The sequence below is a fragment of the Balaenoptera acutorostrata genome, chromosome 14 (assembly GCF_949987535.1).
Source record: "Balaenoptera acutorostrata chromosome 14, mBalAcu1.1, whole genome shotgun sequence".
Lineage (NCBI taxonomy): Eukaryota > Metazoa > Chordata > Mammalia > Artiodactyla > Balaenopteridae > Balaenoptera > Balaenoptera acutorostrata.
The window spans coordinates 9,287,328-9,301,199 of record NC_080077.1 but is presented as its reverse complement, the minus strand read 5'-3'; the positions used below and the strand labels follow the sequence as shown (position 1 = coordinate 9,301,199).

The following is a 13,872-nucleotide window of genomic DNA, read 5'->3' as shown; positions in this document are numbered from 1 at the left end:
TGTGCAAACATCTCTTCAAGATCCTGCTTTCAGTTCTTTTGGGTGTATATCCAGAAGTGGAATTGCTAGATCATATGGTTTTTTTTTTTTTTTTTTTTTTTTGAGGAGACTCCATATTCCATAGCAGCTATACCATTTTGCAGTCCTGTCAGCCGTACATAAGGGTTCCAATTTCTCCACATCCTTGTCAATGTTTTTTTTTATACTAACCATCCTAATGAGTGTGAGATGATACCTCACTGTGGTTTTGTGTGTGAAGAGTTCTCATACTAGCACTCTTTTGAGTTTCTCCAGAGCACTGTATTCTCTTGGTCTTAGCCATGGTCTGAGCACGTGCTCTCCCATTTGCTTGGAATCCTCCCCTTGCCTCCACTATCCCTGACATCGTGGATTTCACATCTACTCTTCCTTCAGGTTGCAGCTTTCAGAACACCATGCACCTGTCCTTTGTAGCTTTTGTCATAGCCATAATCATTTGATTACTATCTGATCTTCATCACTGAACTGTAGGCTCCTTGAAGGTAGGACCACATCTCTATTTGCTCACTGTTGTCTTTTTAGCACCCAACTTAGAGCCTGGTACATAACAATAGCAACATTAATAATAATCACTAACACTGTGTAGCATTTATTCTGTGCCAGCCACCCTTTTTCAAAATTAATATGTAATTTGCATACAGTAAATTCACCCCTTGTAGTGTACAGTTCTGTGCATTTTGAGAAGTGTTAACAGTTGTGTAACCACTACCATATCAACATATGGAGCAGTTCCATCACTTCCAGAAGGTTCCCTGTGCCCCTTCTCACCCTTTTTTCCCTCAGTTGCTTTATTTTTTCTTCCAACATTATTGAACCATAATTGACATATAACATTGTGTAAGTTTAAGGTGTACAGCAATGACTTGATACATTTACATATTGCAAAATGATTACCGTAGTAGGGTTACTTAACACCTCCATCATCTCTCATAATTAGCATTTCTTTTTTTGTGGTGACATTTAAGATTTACCCTTTTAGCAAATGTCAGATATATAATAGAGTGTCGTTAACCATAATCCCCATGCTGTCCGTGACATCCCCAGAACTCTGGGTCTCAGTCTTGTGGTGGGCCTTTGCCTCTGGGCCGTCCTCCTGTATTTTTCTCAGTTTCCCCGCCCCCTCTTAGTTGGGGCAGGTTGGCCAGAGTGGGCTGGAGTTGGGTGTGTCTCTGCTCCCAGGTCACTTCTGCTCTTATGAAATCCTGATTGGTTAGGCCCTGGTTAAATTGTTTTTCTTGAGGGCAGACCCTGTTAAGAAGAGTGGAATGTTCTCCTGTATTTCGAAATGATTCCTTTTCCCCTGCCAGAAGTGAGGGGGGTTTTCTCCGATATTTACTGTGAGGACCTGCTGAGCTCCTGGAGGTAAAACTCACCAAAGTGGGTCCCCCCTGAGGCTTTTATCTTTCAGACTTGCTCACTCTGAGCCTCCGACAGTTCATCATTTACAGTTCAGGTTTCCCTGGGTCCCAGTTGGGATTGTTTTCCTGAAGACAAGGTGTGCATTTACTCCACCCCAGCACCATTATGCTGGGAGTTTGGGGCAACTTTAGTTTCCTCTGTGGGCCCTGCTGAATGTGTCATTCAGGTTCAGTCTCTCCACTTTGAGGTTGGACCAGAGTTTGGATACCTGATAGCGTGACCCGCTGTCTGGTTTGCCCAGGACTGAGGAGTTTCCTGGGATGTGGGACCTTCAGTGCTAAAACTAACACAGTTCTGAGGAAACTGGGACAGTTCGGCACCCAATTCTGATTCCACTGCTTATATCAGCATTTGTCCAGCAATTCTGGATAAATATGTATCTTATGTCTGCATTTGCTGGATAACTCTGGCTTTCTCCTTTGTTTTTTGTGTTTGTGTGTGTGTGTGTGCCTTCCTCAGGAGATTTCTCATACTCTCCTGCAACTCCAGCACAAACTATGTTTGTTGTAATTTACTCAAGATCTAGTTATATAGTAGTGGGCAGGCCCTTCAGAGCATCCTGGGAGCTTAACCTGTAATTTCACTTTTTCCTTATGCTATTGAGAACATGTTACCATGTCACTCCCTAGTAGCCTACAATATAATTGCTGGTGGTTGCATATTTTTTCTGCTTTATGTGTGTACCAACATTTACTGAACCTGTATCCCGTTTGAACATAAAGGTTATTTCAGATTTTTCCTTTATAAAAATGCTGTGGTGAAAACCCTTATAGCTAAATCTTTGCACATTCCAAGATTATTTCCTTATGATAAATTTCCAGAAGTAGAATTGCTGAATCAAACGGTTTGTAACATTATAAGTCTTTTGAATTATATCACCACATTGGTCTCTCATTTCTCTACACACTACATGACACTAGGAATGATCATTTCTTTCAGTCCTTGTCACTTTGATAAATGAGATGCTCTCCTTTTCTAGTTAAGGCACATGACTTTTGAAACCAGTGAGTCCCGTATATAGCACCACAGTATTTTTTGTTTTGTTTTGATTTTTGATTTTTTTCAATATCTTTATTGGCGTATAATTGCTCTACAATGCTGAGTTAGCTTCTGCTGTATAACAAAGTGAATCAGCCATACGTATACACATATCCCCATATCCTCCCCTCCCTCTTGTGTCTGCCTCCCACCCTCCCCATCCCACCCCTCTAGGTGGACACAAAGCCCCGAGCTGATCTCCCTGTGCTATGCGGTTTCTTCCCACCAGCCATCCATTCTACATTTGGTAGTGTATATATGTCCATGCCACTCTCTCACCTTGTCCCAGCCCACCCCTCCCGCTCCCTGTGTCCTCAAGTCCACTCTCCACATCTGCGTCTTTATTCCTGTCCTGCCCCTAGGTTCTTCACAACCATTTTTTCTTTCTTTTAGAGTCCATATATATGTGTTAGCATATGGTATTTGTTTTTCTCTTTCTGACTTACTTCACTCTGTATGACAGACTCTAGGTCCATCCACCTCACTACAAATAACTCTATTTCGTTTCTTTTTATGGCTGAGTAATATTCCATTGTATATATGTGCCACATCTTCTTTATCCATTCATCTGTCAATGGGCACTTAGGTTGCTTCCATGTCCTGGCTATTGTAAGTAGTGCTGCACTGAACATTGTGGTACATGACTCTTTTTGAATTATGGTTTTCTCAGGGTATATGCCCAGTAGTGGGATTGCTGGGTCGTATGGTAGTTCTGTTTTTAGTGTTTTTAAGGAACCTCCGTACTCTTCTCCATAGTGGCTGTATCCATTTACATTCCCACCAACAGTGCAAGAGGGTTCCCTTTTCTCCACACTGTCTCCAGCATTTATTATTTGCAGACTTTTTGATGATGGCCATTTTGACTGGTGTGAGGTGGTACCTCACTGTAGTTTTGATTTGCATTTCTCTAATGATTACTGATGTTGAGCATTCTTTCATGTGTTTGTTGGCTGGCAGTCTGTATATCTTCTTTGGAGAAATGTCTATTTAGGTCTTCTGCCCATTTTTGGATTGGGTTGTTTGTTTTTTTGATATTGAGCTGCATGAGCTGCTTCTTTATTTTGGAGATTAATCCTTTGTCAGTTGCTTCGTTTGCAAATATTTTCTCCCATTCTGAGGGTTGTATTTTTGTCTTGTTTATGGTTTCCTTTGCTGTGCAAAAGGTTTTAAGTTTTATTAGGTCCTATTTGTTTATTTTTGTTTTTATTTCCCTTTCTCTAGGAGGTGGGTCAAAAAGGATCTTGCTGTGATTTATGTCATAGAGTGTTCTGCCTATGTTTTCCTCTAAGAGTTTTATAGTGTCTGGCCTTATATTTAGGTCTTTAATCCATTTTGAGTTTATTTTTGTGTATGGTGTTAGGAAGTGTTCTAATTTCATTCTTTTACTTGTAGCTGTCCAGTTTTCCCAGCACCACTTATTGAACAGACTGTCTTTTCTCCATTGTGTATTCTTGCCTCCTTTATCAAGGATAGGGTGACCATATGTGTGGGGGTTTATCTGGGCTTTCTATCCTGTTCCATTGATCTATATTTCTGTTTTTGTGCCAGTACCAGACTGTCTTTGTGATTACTGTAGCTTTGTAGTATAGTCTGAAGTCTGGGAGCCTGATTCCTCCAGCTCCGTTTTTCTTTCTCAAGATTGCTTTGGCTATTCGGGATCTTTTGTGTTTCCATACAAATTGTGAAATTTTCTGTTCTAGTTCTGTGAGAAATGCAGTTGGTAGTTTGATAGGGATTGCACTGAATCTGTAGATTGCTTTGGGTAGTATAGTCATTTTCACAATGTTGATTCTTCCAATCCAAGAACATGGTATATCTTTCGATCTGTTTGTATCATCTTTAATTTCTTTCATCAGTGTCTTATAGTTTTCTGCATACAGGTCTTTTGTCTCCTTAGGTAGGTTTATTCCTAGGTATTTTATTTTTTTTGTTGCAATGGTAAATGGGAGTGTTTCCTAAATTTCTCTTTCAGATTTTTCATCATTAGTGTATAAGAATGCAAGAGATTTCTGTGCACTAATTTTGTATCCTGCTACTTTACCAAATTCATTGATTAGCTCTAGTAGGATTCTCTATGGATAGTGTCATGTCATCTGCAAACAGTGACAGTTTTACTTCTTCTTTTCTGATTTGGATTCCTTTGATTTCTTTTTCTTCTCTGATTGCTGTGGCTAAAACTTTCAAAACTATGTTGAATAATAGTGGTGAGAGTGGGCAACCTTGTCTTGTTCCTGATCTCAGTGGAAATGGTTTCAGTTTTTCACCATTGAGAACGATGTTGGCTGTGGGTTTGTCATATATGGCCTTTATTATGTTGAGGTATGTTCCCTCTATGCCTGCTTTCTGGAGGGTTTTTATCATAAATGGGCGTTGAATTTTGTCGAAAGCTTTTTCTGCATTTATTGAGATGATCATATGGTTTTTCTTCTTCAGTTTGTGAATATGGTTTATCACATTGATCAATTTGCATATATTGAAGAATCCTTGCATTCCTGGGATAAACCCCACTTGGTCAAGGTGTATGATCCTTTTAATGTGCTGTTGGATTCTGTTTACTAGTATTTGTTGAGGATTTTTGCATCTAAGTTCATCAGTGATATTGGCTTGTAGTTTTCTTTTTTTGTGACATCTTTGGTTTTGGTATGAGGGTGATGGTGGTCTCGTAGAATGAGCTTGAGATTGTTCCTCCCTCAGCTATATTTTGGAAGAGTTTGAGAAGGATAGGTGTTAGCTCTTCTCTAAATGTTTGATAGAATTTGCCTGTGAAGCCACCTGGTCCTGGGCTTTTGTTTGTTGGAAGATTTTTAATCACAGTTTCAATTTCAGTGCTTGTGATTGGTCTGTTTGTATTTTCTATTTCTTCCTGGTTCAGTCTCGGAAGGTTGTGCTTTTCAAAGAATGTGTCCATTTCTTCCAGGTTGTCCATTTTATTGGCATATAGTTGCTTGTAGTAATCTCTCATGATCCTTTGTATGTCTGCAGTGTCAGTTGCTACTTCTCCTTTTTCATTTCTAATTCTGTTGATTTGAGTCTTCTCCCTCTTGATGAGTCTGGCTAATAGTTTATCAATTTTGTTTATCTTCTCAGAGAACCAGCTTTTAGTTTTATTGATCTTTGCTGTCGTTTCCTTCATTTCTTTTTCATTTATTTCTGTTCTGATCTTTATGATTTCTTTCCTTCTGCTGACTTGGGGGTTTTTTTGTTCTTCTCTCTCTAATTGCTTTAGGTGTAAGGTTAGGTTGTTTATTTGAGATTTTTCTTGTTTCTTGAGGTAGGATTGTATTGCTATAAACTTCCCTCTTAGAACTGCTTTTGCTGCATCCCATAGGTTTTTGGTCATCGTGTTTTCATTGTCATTTGTCTGTAGGTATTTTTTGATTTCCTCTTTGATTTCTTCAGTGATCTCTTGGTTATTTAGTAGTGTATTGTTTAGCCTCCATATGTTTGTATTTTTTACAGTTTTTTTTCCTGTAATTGATATCTAGTCTTACAGCGTTGTGGTCAGAAAAGATACTTGATACGATTTCAATTTTCTTCAATTTACCAAGGCTTGATTTGTGACCCAAGATATGATCTATCTTGGAGAATGTTCCATGAGCACTTGAGAAGAAAGTGTATTCTGTTGTTTTTGGATGGAGTGTCCTATAAATATCAATTAAGTCCATCTTGTTTAATGTGTCATTTAAAGCTTGTGTTTCCTTATTTATTTTCATTTTGTATATTCTGTCCATTGGTGAAAGTGGGGTATTAAAGTCCCCTACTATGATTGTGTTACTGTCAATTTCCCCTTTTATGTCTGTTAACATTTGCCTTATGTATTGAGGTGCTCCTACATTGGGTGCATAAATATTTACAATTATAATATCTTCTTCTTGGATTGATCCCTTGATCTTTATGTAGTGTCCTTCTTTGTCTCTTGTAATAGTCTTTATTTTAAAGTCTATTTTGTCTGATATGAGAATTGCTACTCCAGCTTTCTTTTGATTTCCATTTGCATGGAATATCTTTTTCCATCCCCTCACTTTCAGTCTGTATGTGTCCTTAGGTCTGAAGTGGGTCTCTTGTAGACAGCATATATATGGGTCTTGGTTTTGTATCCATTCAGCCAGTCTATGTCTTTTGGTTGGAGCATTTAATCCATTTACATTTAAGGTGTAATTATTGATATGTATGTTCCTATTACCATTTTCTTAATTGTTTTGGGTTTGTTATTGTAGGTCTTTTCCTTCTCTTGTGTTTCCTGCCTAGAGAAGTTCCTTTAGCATTTGTTGTAAAGCTGGTTTGGTGGTGCTGAATTCTCTTAGCTTTTGCTTGTCTGTAAAGGTTTTAATTTCTCTGTCGAATCTGAATGAGATCCTTGCTGGGTAGAGTAATCTTGGTTGTAGGTTTTCCCCTTTCATCACTTTAAATATGTCCTGCCACTCTCTTCTGGCTTGCAGAGTTTCTGCTGAAAGATCAGCTGTTAACCTTGTGGGGATTCCCTTGTATGTTATTTGTTGCTTTTCCCTTGCTGCTTTTAATATTTTTTTTGTATTTAATTTTTGATAGTTTGATTAATATGTGTCTTGGCGTGTTTCTCCTTGGATTTATCCTGCTTGGGACTCTCTGTGCTTGCTGGACTTGATTGACTATTTCCTTTTCCATATTAGGGAAGTTTTCAACTATAATCTCTTCAAATATTTTCTCAGTGCCTTTCTTTTCCTCTTCTTCTTCTGGGACCCCTATAATTCGAATGTTGGTGCATTTAATATTGTCTCAGAGGTCTCTGAGACTGTCCTCAATTCTTTTCATTCTTTTTTCTTTATTCTGCTCTGCATTAGTCATTTCCACTATTTTATCTTCCAGGTCACTTATCCGTTCTTCTGCCTCAGTTATTCTGCTATTGATTCCTTCTAGAGAATTTTTAATTCCATTTATTGTGTTGTTCATCATTGTTTGTTTGCTCTTTAGTTCTTCTGGGTCCTTGTTAAACGTTTCTTGTATTTTCTCCATTCTGTTTCCAAGATTTTGGATCATCTTTACTATCATTACTTTGAATTCTTTTTCAGGTAGACTGCCTATTTCCTCTTCATTTGTTTGGTCTCCTGGGTTTTTACCTTGCTCCTTCATCTGCTGTGTATTTGTCTGTCTTCTCATTTTGCTTAACTTACTGTGTTTGGGGTCTCCTTTTCGCAGGCTGCAGGTTCATAGTTCCCGTTGTTTTTGGTGTCTGCCCCCAGTGGATAAGGTTGGTTCAGTGGGTTGTGTAGGCTTCCTGGCAGGACCGTGTCTCGTGGTGTGTTTTGGGGTGTCTGTGAACTTATGATTTTAGGCAGCCTCTCTGCTAATGGGTGGGGTTGTGTTCCTGTCTTGCTAGTTTTTTGGCATGGGGTGTCCTGCACTGGAGCTTTCTGGTCGTTGAGTGGAGCTGGGTGTTAGCGTTGAGACGGAGATCTCTGGGAGAGCTCTCACCGATTGATATTACGTGGGGCTGGGAGGTCTCTGGTGGACCAACGTCCTAAATTCGGCTCTCCCACCTCAGACTCAGGCCTGACAGCCGGCCGGAGCACCAAGACCCTGTCAACCACATGGCTGGAGAAGATGGGTTATGAGTTGGGTGTCAGCCACTGCCCTGTTGTAGCTCCGTCTCAGCTGTCTCCAAAGGTCACACAGATACGTTGGGTATTCCACCATTCCTCAGAACGTGCACATGCCAGTCTGGGATCTGTAGGTGTCCTCCTGATACTCTTCATTGGAATATGTTGCATTCATGGTGGTGAGAGGTATGCTAATTGTGTTGGTTCTCTTCAGTTCAGAGGCTGGGACAGTCTGAGCCTTCATGTGGCCTAGTCAGGAGCAGCTGGCCAACGGTCCCGAAGTGATAACATGTCAGATTCCAAGAAGGCTTTCTGCAACGCCCGAGCAGTAGTCCCAAGCAGCCGCTCCGCTCAGGTGCAGCGCTCTGACCGGGGAACTCGGTGGGACCCTCAAACGAGGATTTCTGCCGGCCCTAGAGGCTGACTTGCCCACCCAGGCAAGGAGCTTAGGAGAGCGTCTCCCGGCCCCGTCTCACCAGAGGAGCGGACACCTGGAAGCTCACCACAGTATTTGAACGTCTAAGTTTCTGGTGTGGATTCATTCTCAGAAGTATCTAGCTCCCACTCTTTCAGACTTGTAATCAGTCTGTTTGTCTTGCAGCCTCCATGCCCTCCTGTCTCTGTACGAATAATTAGATGTTCATGTTCTTAGAACTGGCTGTAGAAATCAGGCACAGAAAGTAAATAGGAGTAACCTTCCCTGAGAATGTGTCTCTTTGCTGTTCTCTGAACACAGCAGTGGACCACAGCCCTCTCCCTGAATTCTTTCACTCGCATGGGCTGCAGTGCCTGGGAGCCTCAGGCTTTCAGAAGGCCTGGATCTGAATGGTTGGTGTTGGTGACCACCTAGCGGTTTATGAAGAGAACCTCATTCAGTCAGCATCTAGTTTCCCATTTTCTTAGATGACTGTTTGGGACTCTGAACCATACTTAATGCAGTGTTGAACACTTCATTAAATGCACTACTGGTGGGTAGTGCAGGTGAGATAAAAATTGGAGTTCGGGCATTTGTGGTTTAGTTGGTATGGTGGATTACACTGAAAAATAGCTGTACTATGAGCAGAGAAGACCCTTGCCATGTGAGTCTGGGCCATGCTTCTGTATACTGCGAGCATCTAAAGGCGCTAGTGCTGTTTGGAATAAGACAACTTTCTGTGGGAAGCGTCTCTAAGATTTACAGTCAACAGGAAAGTGATGTGACACTCACACAATTGTAGTAAGATTGCATCTTTTTTTTTTTCTTATACTGTTTTATTCTTTTTTTTTCCACACACACACTGTATTTTATTTTTACAAGAGATAAATAGACTGACACCAAGCATTGTACATGGATGACCACAACAAAAGCAACAATGAATGCAATTACCAAACATGAAACACACTCATACTATGTCATAATATTGACATTCAGTCCAGTAATCCTCCACTGTAACAGCTCTTTTACTTTGCAGTGAAAATTGATTTGTATATTCTTTGCCTCTGAGTCCTTGTGGGATTTTTTCTTTTTTTAAATTCAAACAGAAAGTCACAAAAATTATACTCATCCTCATCAGTTCACTCAGTCCCATGTAATTAATTTTTTTTTATCTTGATCTTTTGTTAGCACTTTTATGAGTTCATCAGTTTTTCATTAGAGTTCTGAAAATGCTTATTCATTCAGTTCAGCAGTACAGTCAGTTACCACAAACCTGTACTTGTCAGAGTCTTTTCCATGAATTTCATGAAGATGAAACCCTTTTATAGGAACATATTTACAAAAGCATCAGAGTACACCCAGAACTGTCTGTAAATGACAAAAGACTTAAAAATAACCACGGTTAAAGATTTGATGAAACTTCATAATAATGCAGTTGACAAGAAAATTAGTTATTTCTGAGATATACATTTTAAAGTAATAACTAGGATTATGACTTATAACATTATACCAGAACATATAAGATTTTTAGAAATTTCATGTAATGTCTGAAACATTTATATTAACATATTTCCATACAAATAACCCAATGAAAGTTTAGTATTAGTTGTTTTGTTTGTTTGTTTGTTTATACTGCAGGTTCTTATTAGTCATCAATTTTATACACATCAGTGTATACATGTCAATCCCAATCGCCCAATTCAGCACACCACCATCCCCACCCCACCGCAGTTTTCCCCCTTTGGTGTCCATATGTCTGTTCTCTACATCTGTGTCTCAGCTTCTGCCCTGCAAACCAGCTCATCTGTACCATTTTTCTAGGTTCCACATACATGCATTAATATACGATATTTTTCTCTTTCTGACTTACTTCACTCTGTATGACAGTCTCTAGATCCATCCACGTCTCAGCAAATGACTCAATTTCATTCCTTTTTATGGCTGAGTAATATTCCATTGTATATATGTACCACAACTTCTTTATCCATTCGTCTGTTGATGGGCATTTAGGTTGCTTCCATGACCTGGCTATTGTAAATAGTGCTGCAATGAACATTCGGGTGCATGTGTCTTTTTGAATTACTGTTTTCTCTGGGTAAATGCCCAGTAGTGGGATTGCTGGGTCATATAGTAATTCTATTTTTAGTTTTTTAAGGCACCTCCATATTGTTCTCCATAGTGGCTGTATCAATTTACATTCCCACCAACAGTGCAAGAGGTTTCCCTTTTCTCCACACCCTCTCCAGCATTTGTTGTTTGTAGATTTTCTGATGATGCCCATTCTAACTGGTGTAAGGTGATACCTCATTGTAGTTTTGATTTGCATTTCTCTAATAATTAATGATGTTGAGCATCTTTTCATGTGCTTTGTGGCCGTCTGTATGTCTTCTTTGGGGAAATGTCTATTTAGGTCTTCTGCCCATTTTTGGATTGGGGTGTTTGTTTCTTTAATATTGAGCTGAATGAGCTGTTTATATATTTTGGAGATTAATCCTTTGTCCGTTGATTCGTTTGCAAATATTTTCTCCCATTCTGAGGGTTGTCTTTTTGTCTTGTTTATGGTTTCCTTTGCTGTGCAAAAGCTTTGAAGTTTCATTAGGTCCCATTTGTTTATTTTTGTTTTTATTTCCATTACTCTAGGAGGTGGATCAAAAAAGATCTTGCTGTGATTTATGTCAAAGAGTGTTCTTCCTATGTTTTCCTCTAAGAGTTTTATAGTGTCTGGTCTTACATTTAGGTCTCTAATCCATTTTGAGTTTATTTTTGTGTATGGTGTTAGGGAGTATTCTAATTTCATTCTTTTACATGTAGCTGTCCAGTTTTCCCAGCACCACTTATTGAAGAGACTGTCTTTTCTCCATTGTATGTCTTTGCCTCCTTTGTCATAGATTAGTTGACCATAGGTGTGTGGGTTTATCTCTGGGCTTTCTATCTTGTTCCATTGATCTATGTTTCTGTTTTTGTGACAGTACCATATTGTCTTGATTACTGTAGCTTTGTAGTATAGTCTGAAGTCAGGGAGTCTGATTCCTCCAGCTCCGTTTTTTTGCCTCAAGACTGCTTTGGCTATTCGGGGTCTTTTGTGTCTCCATACAAATTTTAAGATGATTTGTTCTAGCTCCGTAAAAAATGCCATTGGTAATTTGATAGGGATTGCATTGAATCTGTAGATTGCTTTGGGTAGTACAATCATTTTCACAATGTTGATTCTTCCAGTCCAAGAACATGGTATATCTCTCCATCTGTTGGTATCTTCTTTAATTTCTTTCATCAGTGTCTTATAGTTTTCTGCATACAAGTCTTTTGTCTCCCTAGGTAGGTTTATTCCTAGGTATTTTATTCTTTTTGTTGCAATGGTAAATGGGAGTGTTTCCATAATTTCTCTTTCAGATTTTTCATCATTAGTGTATAGGAATGCAAGAGATTTCTGTGCATTAATTTTGTATCCCGCAACTTTACCATATTCATTAATTAGCTCTAGCAGTTTTCTGGTGGCAGTTTTAGGACTCTCTATGTATAGTATCATGTCATCTGCAAACAGTGACAGTTTTACTTCTTCTTTTCCAATTTGTATTCCTTTTATTTCTTTTTCTTCTCTGATTGCCGTGGCTAGGACTTCCAGAACTATGTTGAATAATAGTGGTGAGAGTGGACATCCTTGTCTCGTTCCTGATCTTAGAGGAAATGCTTTCAGTTTTTCACCATTGAGAATGATGTTTGCTGTGGGTTTGTCATATATGGCCTTTATTATGTTGAGGTAGGTTCCCTCTATGCCCACTTTCTGGAGAGTTTTTATCATAACTGGGTGTTGAATTTTGTCAAAAGCTTTTTCTGCATCTATTGAGATGATCATATGGTTTTTATTCTTCAATTTGTTAATATGGTGTATCACATTGATTGATTTGCGTATATTGAAGAATCCTTGCATCCCTGGGATAAATCCCACTTGACCATGGTGTATGATCCTTTTAATGTGTTGTTGGATTCTGTTTGCTAGTATTTTGTTGAGGATTTTTGCATCCATATTCATCAGTGATATTGGTCTGTAATTTTCTGTTTTTGTACTATCTTTGTCTGGTTTTGGAATCAGGGTGATGGTGGCCTCATAGAATGAGTTTGGGAGTGTTCCTTCCTCTGCAATTTTTTGGAAGAGTTTGAGAAGGATAGGTGTTAGCTCTTCTCTAAATGTTTGATAGAATTCACCTGTGAAGCCATCTGGTCCTGGACTTTTGTTTATTGGAAGATTTTTAATCACAGTTTCAATTTCATTACTTGTGATTGGTCTGTTCATATTTTCTGCTTCTTCCTGGTTCAGTCTTGGAAGGTTATACCTTTCTAAGAATTTGTCCATTTCTCCCAGGTTGTCCATTTTATTGGCATAGAGTTGCTTGTTGTCGTCTCTTAGGATGCATTGTATTTCTGCGGTTTCTGTTGTAACTTCTCCTGTTTCATTTCTGATTTTATTGATTTGAGTCCTCTCCCTCTTTTTCTTGATGAGTCTGGCTAATGGCTTATCAATTTTGTTTATCTTCTCAGAGAACCAGCTTTTAGTTTTATTGATCTTTGCTATTGTTTTCTTTGTTTCTATTTCATTTATTTCTGCTCTGATCTTTATGATTTCTTTCCTTCTGCTAACTTTGGGTTTTGTTTGTTCTTCTTTCTCTAGTTTCTTTAGGTGTAAGGTTAGATTGTTTACTTGAGATTTTTCTTATTTCTTTAGGTAGGCTTGTATAGCTATAAACTTCCCTCTTAGAACTGCTTTTGCTGCATCACATAGGTTTTGGGTCGTCGTGTTTTCATTGTCATTTGTCTGTAGGTATTTTTTGATTTCCTCTTTGATTTCTTCAGTGATCTCTTGGTTATTTAGTAACGTATTGTTTAGCCTCCATGTGTTTGTGTTTTTTTTTACGTTTTTTTCCCTGTAATTCATTTCTAATCTCATAGCGTTGTGGTCAGAAAAGATGCTTGATATGATTTCAATTTTCTTAAATTTACTGAGGCTTGATTTGTGACCCAAGATGTGATCTATCCTGGAGAATGTTCCTTGGGCATTTGAGAAGAAAGTGTAATCTGCTGTTTTTGGATGGAATGTCCTATAAATATCAATTAAATCTATCTGGTCTATTGTGTCATTTAAAGCTTCTGTTTCCTTATTTATTTTCATTTTGGATGATCTGTCCATTGGTGTAAGTGAGGTGTTGAAGTCCCCCACTATTATTGTGTTACTGTCAATTTCCTCTTTTATAGCTGTTAGTAGTTGCCTTATGTATTGAGGTGCTCCTATGTTGGGTGCATATATATTTATAATTGTTATATCTTCTTCTTGGATTGATCCCTTGATCATTATGTAGTGTCCTTCCTTGTCTCTTGTAACATTCTTTATTT

The 13,872-nt window shown here is 38.7% G+C and overlaps 1 protein-coding gene across 4 annotated transcripts in view; it reads left to right on the top strand.

Annotated features, from left to right (window-relative positions):
• Positions 1-13,872, top strand: part of TULP4 (TUB like protein 4) — a 237,301-nt gene that overhangs the window by 45,762 nt on the left and 177,667 nt on the right. The gene's annotated exons all lie outside the window — the stretch shown is intronic.